Genomic DNA, 7,182 nt, shown 5'->3' with positions numbered 1-7,182 from the left:
TCTCTTTCATATTTGATGTTAGTAATTTGAGTCTTCTAATTTTTGATCTGTATAGTTAAATATTCGTCAGTTTTGTTGATATTTTCCAAGAATCAAGTTTTGGTTACACTGATTTTCTCTGGTGCTTTCTTTATTCTCTAATTTATTTCCACTCTAATCTTGATCATTTTCTTGCTTTGTAAATATGCTATTAAATGTTTGCGTAGTACCCCCATCATTTGGATGTGTTATAAATAATATCCCAGTTTGGCTGAATATTTTAGATATTTCTGAATATTTACTGATATTTTAGAGCTTTATATACACCCCTACATTTTTTCCCCATGATTAATGAAATAGGCCAGGCTCATGCCTATAATCCCAGCACTTTGGGAGGCCATGGCAGATGGATCAACTGAGCTCAGGAGTTTGGACCAGCCTGGGCAACATGGTGAAAACCCATCTCTATAAAAGAAAAAAAAAGAAAAAAAAATATATATATTTATATATGAACAATCTCCACATAAGCAGAATTTTTTAGATTTTTGCATAAGGTAGCAGTTAGCAGAAATGGCTTTAGAGGAGCACCATGTCCTTCATTTTACCCAGCTATGTGACTTTGGACAAGTTGTTTGTGTTTGAACTTCTTCATCTGTAATGTGGGAATGGTAATTTGTTCTTCAGTGTCTAGGTTATGTTATAATTAGGATTGCTTTCTATCATTAAAGTATCTAGGGCAGAGGATGCAAACAGTTCTAGATAAACTCGATACATAAAGAAATATTTTCTATGAAAATAGAAAGTTCCTTTCCATGAAAAATAGGGAAAGAAAATAAACACACATATGTAAGGAGCCACTTCCAAAGCTCCAAGGTAGGTATTTCAGGAATGTGATCGTCCTTTATTCCTTTTTATTTTATTTTTTCCTTTTTTAGAGACAGGAGGCTTGCTATGTTGCCCAGGCTGGTCTTGAACTCCTGGGCTCAAGTCATCTGGCTGCCTTTGCCTTCCTTGAGGAAGGAGAACCTTAATCATCCTTAAGCATCTAAGACCACCTTCCCTTTGACTTCCACATTGCATTTCTTTCTTTTTTTTTTTTTTTTAAAAAAAAGATAGGGTTTCACCATATTGGTCAGGCTGGCCTTGAACTCCTGACCTCAGGTGATCCGCCTGTCTCAGCCTCCCAAAGTGCTGGGATTACAGGTATGAGCCACCGCGCCCAGCTACACTGCATTTCAATAGAAGTAAAGTCTGGCAGACCAGGCACCACCTTTAATTGCCACCCTATAGCTCACAGGCATGGTATGGAGGAATCTTTCTGGAAGGCATTGTTTTTACTTAAACACAAACAAACCCCCACCTAAGTCACATACCCCACCCTACTCCATGGATCAAGACTCTTTCACATGTAATTTCTACAGCTGTAAGCCTTTATAAGGGCAAAGATTTCCTTTATTCAGGGACTTGGCTATTTGGGGCATCCAGACCCACTGCAGCCCCTGGCTGAATAAATCACTTCCTTCCCAGTCCGGTGTTGGAGAGGTTTGTTTCTCGGCCTTTCCTGCTTTATCCTAAGTGTTGGGATTACTGTATAGGTGTGAGACACTGCACCAGGCTGTGACGATCTTTTTAATGTGTCAACTTGGCTAGGCTATCGCCCCAATTAGGCAATCAAACACTAATCTAGGTGTTGCAGTGAAGGCATTTTGTGTGATTAAATTCCATAGTAAATTGACTTTAGATAAGGGAAATTACTCATGATAATATGTGTGTGCCTGATTCAATCATTTGAAAGCCTTAGAGCTCAGCTGAAGCTTCCCTGAATTCTGGTCTGCTCTGTGAATTCCAGATTTGCTTAGCAAGCTCCCACAATTGTGTAGGACAATTCCTTGCAGTAAATCTGTATTTCCTACTAATTCTGCTTCTCTGGTTGAAACCTGACTTTAGTAAGGAAGGCTAAGTTGATCTGAAAAAAAGAGTTAGGAATTCTACGGGCTGAGCATGGTGACTTATGCCTATAATCCCAGCCCGTTGGGAGGCTGAGGCAGGTGAATCGCCTGAGCTTAAGAGTTCAAGACCAGCCTGGCCAACATGGGGAAACCCCGCCTCTACTAAAAATACAAAAATCAGCCGGAAGTCGTGGTACTCGCCTGTAATCTCAGGTACTGGGGAGGCTGAGGCAAGACAATCAGTTGAACCCAGGAGGCGGAGGTTGAAGTAAGCCAAGATCATGCCTGTTTCAAAAAAAAAAAAAAAAAAAAAAAAAGAATTCTATACCTCCTTCTTCTACACTTATTAGGGTGGTAGATTAATTTATTTAACATGTTTTGAGTGGCTACTGCCTGCTGGCTGGGCTACAGGATTCAGCAAAATAGAGAAAGTTCCTGCCTTCATGGAGGTTATGTCTAAACAGTAATGTCCACTGACTACCTATTACTATAGTCATTCCTCAGTATCTGCAAGGGACTGGTTCCAGGGCCCGCTTGTATATAAAAATTCCTAAGTGCTGAAGTCCCTTACATAAAAGGGTACAGTATTTGCATACAATCTATGTGCATCCTCTTGTATACTTCAACCTCTAGATTATTATAATACTAATGCAATGTAAATGCTATACAAACAGTTGTTAAACTATGTTGTTTGTATTTGTATTACAGTTGACCCTTGAACAACATGGGTTTGAACTGCATGAGTCCACTTATATGTAATTTTTTTCACTAAGTATATTGGAAAAAATCTTGTTGCAATTGTTATAAGTAAAATTTTGATGCTGAAAAAAAAAAAAAAAAAGAAAGCACTCGAAGATAAATCCTCCCAGCAAGGCAGTTTACTTCTATAGAAGGGTGTGGAGCACGGATGGAGCAATGATGGCCACCGCCTGCTTGGACAAGGCGGGAAGGGGTACTTATGCCTGACGGGGGTCGTCCCTACTGCTGTGTTGTCCCTGATTGGCTAGAGTTAGACCACACAAGCTAGGCTAATCCTGATTGGCTATTTTAAAAAGAGCAGAGGTCCAAGCTGGAGTGGCAAGGTGGGTGTTTTGGTTGGGAAGGACGGTTATGGGCCCATCAGAGCAGGTAGCCAGGGGCGATCAGGTGACCAGGATGAGTCAGGATGGAGCCTGGGAAAGGGGGAACGTATGTGGACTACTGATTAGAACAAGGAAGTTAAACTTTAAAACAGAAAATTAAAGAAAAAGAGCGTTGAACATACTGTTTCTTTGAAGAGAAATTTGGGATTTGCTGTAAAAATCCCCCATCTTAAATTTTTACAGTTTTGTTTTTTTTTTTCCTCTTCAAAATTCCTTAACATGTCTTGGCTTAGTTGTTCTGTTTGTTCTTCTAAAAGAAGTAATCTGTCTGAATAGGGTGGAGGAGGGGTTGGGGATATTTTAGTAAGAGTTGTGTCTTCTAGCCTCTGTTCCTTTAATAGTTTTACATTCACGAGGCCTAATTACTTTTAACTTATACAATACTTCTTGCATAAGTTCCCTTTTATGACATTTTTCACAACTTTCACAATCTTCAACTTTGACTTGTAAACATCCCTTTCTTTAAACAGCCAGTTATTTTATTTCAGCACAAGAATTTACCATGTAAGATTCTTTCTACATAAATTCTGCTTTCTTTTCCTTTTTGTTAAAGATGATAACCTTTCTTTTCCAAAGCAAACTTCTTTCAAGTCTGTGGACTGGACTGCCTAAGGCCACAAGATTAGAAGTTAGAATCACACATGGTACACTGTTAACTTTTAGCAAACTTCATAAGCATCATTCATAACGTATTTGGGCCGTCCACAGTTACTGGGTTAAGGATTTTTTTTTTTTTTTTTGAGAAGGAGTTTCGCTCGTTACTCAGGCTGGAGTGCAATGGCGCCATCTCGGCTCACCGCAACTTCCGCCTCCTGGGTTCAGGCAATTCTCCTGCCTCAGCCTCCTGAGTAGCTGGGATTACAGGCACGTGCCACCATGCCCAGCTAATTTTTTTTTGTATTTTTAGTAGAGACAGGGTTTCACCATGTTGACCAGGATGGTCTCGATCTCTTGACCTCGTGATCCACCCGCCTCAGCCTTCCAAAGTGCTGGGGTTACAGAAGTGAGCCACCGCGCCCGGCCGGGTTAAGGATTTTTGATAGGAAGGCTTCCGGTTGTCAGTGGCCTCCATACCTTTGGGCAAGTATTTTTAATGCCCTTGTTTACACTGGCAAAAAGATGGAATGGCTGCTTAAGGAGGTAACCTTTCCACCTGTTGGATTTCTGGTATTGCCAAATGAGGGGGTTTAGCCTGTCTTGCATGAGCTTTTTGTATAAGGGCTTTATCTTTACGGAATAAAAGTCTATCCATAGATGGAGACTCTGAAAACCCTTGAGGTAAGACTGTCCGTTGGTATTGCTATTTTCCACCGGAGTGAGGGTCTTCTCACTCAAAGGCAAATAGGTCCTGGCTGTCTTCTGCCAATGGACAAGCCCAGAAAGTATCTTTTAAACTTATTACTGTAAACTACTGGTGATTGTAATAGTATAAGGATTGGGAACTGCAGGGTTTAAGAAGCCCATCAGGGCCGGGTGTGGTGGCTCAAGCCTGTAATCCCAGCACTTTGGGAGGCCGAGGCGGGTGGATCACGAGGTCAAGAGATCGAGACCATCCTGGTCAACATGGTGAAACCCCGTCTCTACTAAAAATACAAAAAGTTAGCTGGGCATGGTGGTGCGTGCCTGTAATCCCAGCTACTCAGGAGGCTGAGACAGGAGAATTGCCTGAGCCCAGGAGGCGGAGGTTGCGGTGAGCCGAGATCGCGCCATTGCACTCCAGCCTGGGTAACAAGAGCGAAACTCCATCTCAAAAAAAAAAAAAAAGAAGCCCATCAGGGAGAAGATCTTCAATTATGAATTATAGGTTTTACATTTACCCTGGCTTTTAAAAGAATAGGACACATTGCTTTCTCTTTAACTACTTCTACCTCTTCCTTTCTCTCTCTCTCTCTGACTTCCACTGTTCCCTCTGTCAGTCTTTCTGTCCCCTCTAGGATTTATTCATTTTTTTTCTCGCTCTCTCTTCAAATTTCTTTTCAGCTTTGCCTATGGTACTTGTTGACTATCAGTCTTATGCAGGTATTTAGCCTGAGATGGAGTTTACCGCCTCCTTTGGGCTGCATTCCCAAACAACCTGACTCCAGGAAGACTCGGCCCTGTGTGCCGGGGGACCACTAGCAACCTCACACAGGCTGGGCCCGATCAGAAGGGCTTCAGACCCACACAAGCGGCACTGGGGCTCCCTTAGCCCAGGATTCAGCAAATGCTACTGCCATGGGAGTGGGCCCGCTGCCACCGCCCTTGAGGTGGAGGAGGACGGGTTCCCTGAGCCACCTTCCCTGCTGTACCTTCCCAGCCTTCCCGGAGCTGACTGCATAGCTGGTCTCTGGGGAACCCACTGGCCCCCCACCAATTCCACCCCCACACCTGCCACAGCCTGACCCCTCTGAGGAGGCAGAGGGGAAGTGAGGGGAGGGGGAGGGAGAAATGGGGGCAGGAAGCATCCTCCGGCCACCGGCACCGTCAGACCCCACAGGGTTGAATCCTTTGGGTGGACTGCATGGTCCCCACCCATTCACCTCTTAATGGTTTCACCATCTCTTGAACTCTTTTAGAAGCTCGTTTACAGGTTTATCTTTCTAGTTCTCTATTTATTTTTTTTGTAATTTTTTGTTAATATTTGACCAATTGTTAGTGATAAAATTAAGTTTCAACATTCCCAGTGCAAGAGGTTCCTCAAGATCTAGACCAGCATATTTTCCGGTGTGTTTTCTCGGTAGGCTGCATTGCTATTGTCTCGCTGGGGGTCTTGGGTGGGAAATTTTTGATCCGCTGTAGGAATGTTTTGGCAGGGGTGGGGGTGTTTACATCCCTAGGTTCCCATAGCAGCTCTACAGATCATACCTTTTTTCCCCCCCGAGAAGAGGGAAAGGGAAGTTCTGAATATCTTTTTTTTTTTTTTTTTTTCATTGCTCTATCTTGAGTGTTTCCCGTTTTTGGGGTAAGTCTCAATTTCCCTTACTGGAAATTTTTTCCCCTTTGTGGTGTGGCTCAATTTTCCTTGCTGGAAATTTCTTGCCTTTCCTACTATTGGAGATTTGTGTGAGGTTCAATCCCCCCTCGCCCCCCACCAATGGAGATGTCTTACCTCTTTTTGACCTCCAAGCCACCCTGACCAAGGAATACTTCACCACCACCCCCCACCCCACCCTGTGGCTTTTCTTTTCTTTCTTTTCTTTTTTTTTTTTTTAAGACGGGGCTTCACCACGTTGGTCAGGCTGTTCTTGAACTCCCGACCTCAGGTGATCCGCCCGCCTTGGCCTCCAAAGTGCTTGGATTACAGGCGTGAGCCGCCGCTCCCAGCCCCCTGTGGCTTTTCTTGCCTTGGTATATTTTGACCAAGGAATAGTTTACTGCCCCCCACAGCTTTTCTTACTTTGGTCTGAGCACCAAGGAAATACATTACCAGGTCCTGCCGCATCTTTTTCTTGGTCTGTGCACAGAGTTGCTTAGTTGCCATAGTATTAGGAGGCCCATAGGCCTTTTTTTATCCCCCCCCCCCCACCGCAGTTGCTGAGACACTGGGCTTGTTTGTTACTTTGGGTAGGTCTTGGTTCCTTACCCGTGGGTCTGTTGCAATGAAGCAGTAGGATGTCTCAAAAAAGTGAATCCTGGGCGAGTCCCCAGAATTGTCAAAAGTGAAATTTTGATGCCGAAAAAGAAATAGTACTTGAAGATAAATCCTCCCCGCAAGGCAGTTTACTTCTATAGAAGGGTGTGGAGCATGGATGGAGCAATGAAGGCTGCCACCTGCTTGGACAAGGCAGGAAGGGGTACTTATGCCTGACAGGGGTCATCCCTGCTGCTGTGATGTCCACTATGGCTAGGGTTAGACCACGCAAGCTAGACTAACCCCGACTGGCTATTTTAAAAAGAGCAGGAGTCCGAGCTGGGGTGGCAGGGTGGGTGTTAGGTGGCAGGGTGGGTGTTTTGGCAGGAAGGATGTTAGGAGCATGTCACAGCAGGTGGCCAGGTGACCAGGATGAGTCAGGATGGGGAGGGAACAGATGAGAACTACTGATTAGAACGAGGAAGTTAAACTTTAAAATACAGAATTAAAGAATAAGAGAGCTGAACATACTGACATACTGATTCTTTGAAGAGAGACTTGG

General features: G+C 43.8%; 1 protein-coding gene across 2 annotated transcripts in view; it reads left to right on the top strand.

Moving 5' to 3' along the window:
- Positions 1-5,761: 5,761 nt before the first annotated feature.
- Positions 5,762-7,182, top strand: part of ATP13A3 (ATPase 13A3) — a 108,123-nt gene continuing 106,702 nt past the window's right edge. Inside the window, exon 1 of one of the 2 annotated variants that reach the window (XM_074404746.1) lies at positions 5,762-5,786. The gene's annotated coding sequence lies outside the window, so the exon portion shown is untranslated. The remainder of the gene's footprint in view (positions 5,787-7,182) is intronic. The other variant, XM_074404743.1, reaches the window with a different exon arrangement.

Source organism: Saimiri boliviensis, chromosome 8 (genome assembly GCF_048565385.1).
Source record: "Saimiri boliviensis isolate mSaiBol1 chromosome 8, mSaiBol1.pri, whole genome shotgun sequence".
Classification (NCBI taxonomy): domain Eukaryota; kingdom Metazoa; phylum Chordata; class Mammalia; order Primates; family Cebidae; genus Saimiri; species Saimiri boliviensis.
Note: the sequence above shows the minus strand (reverse complement) of the source record. Positions and strands in the feature narration are given on the sequence as shown.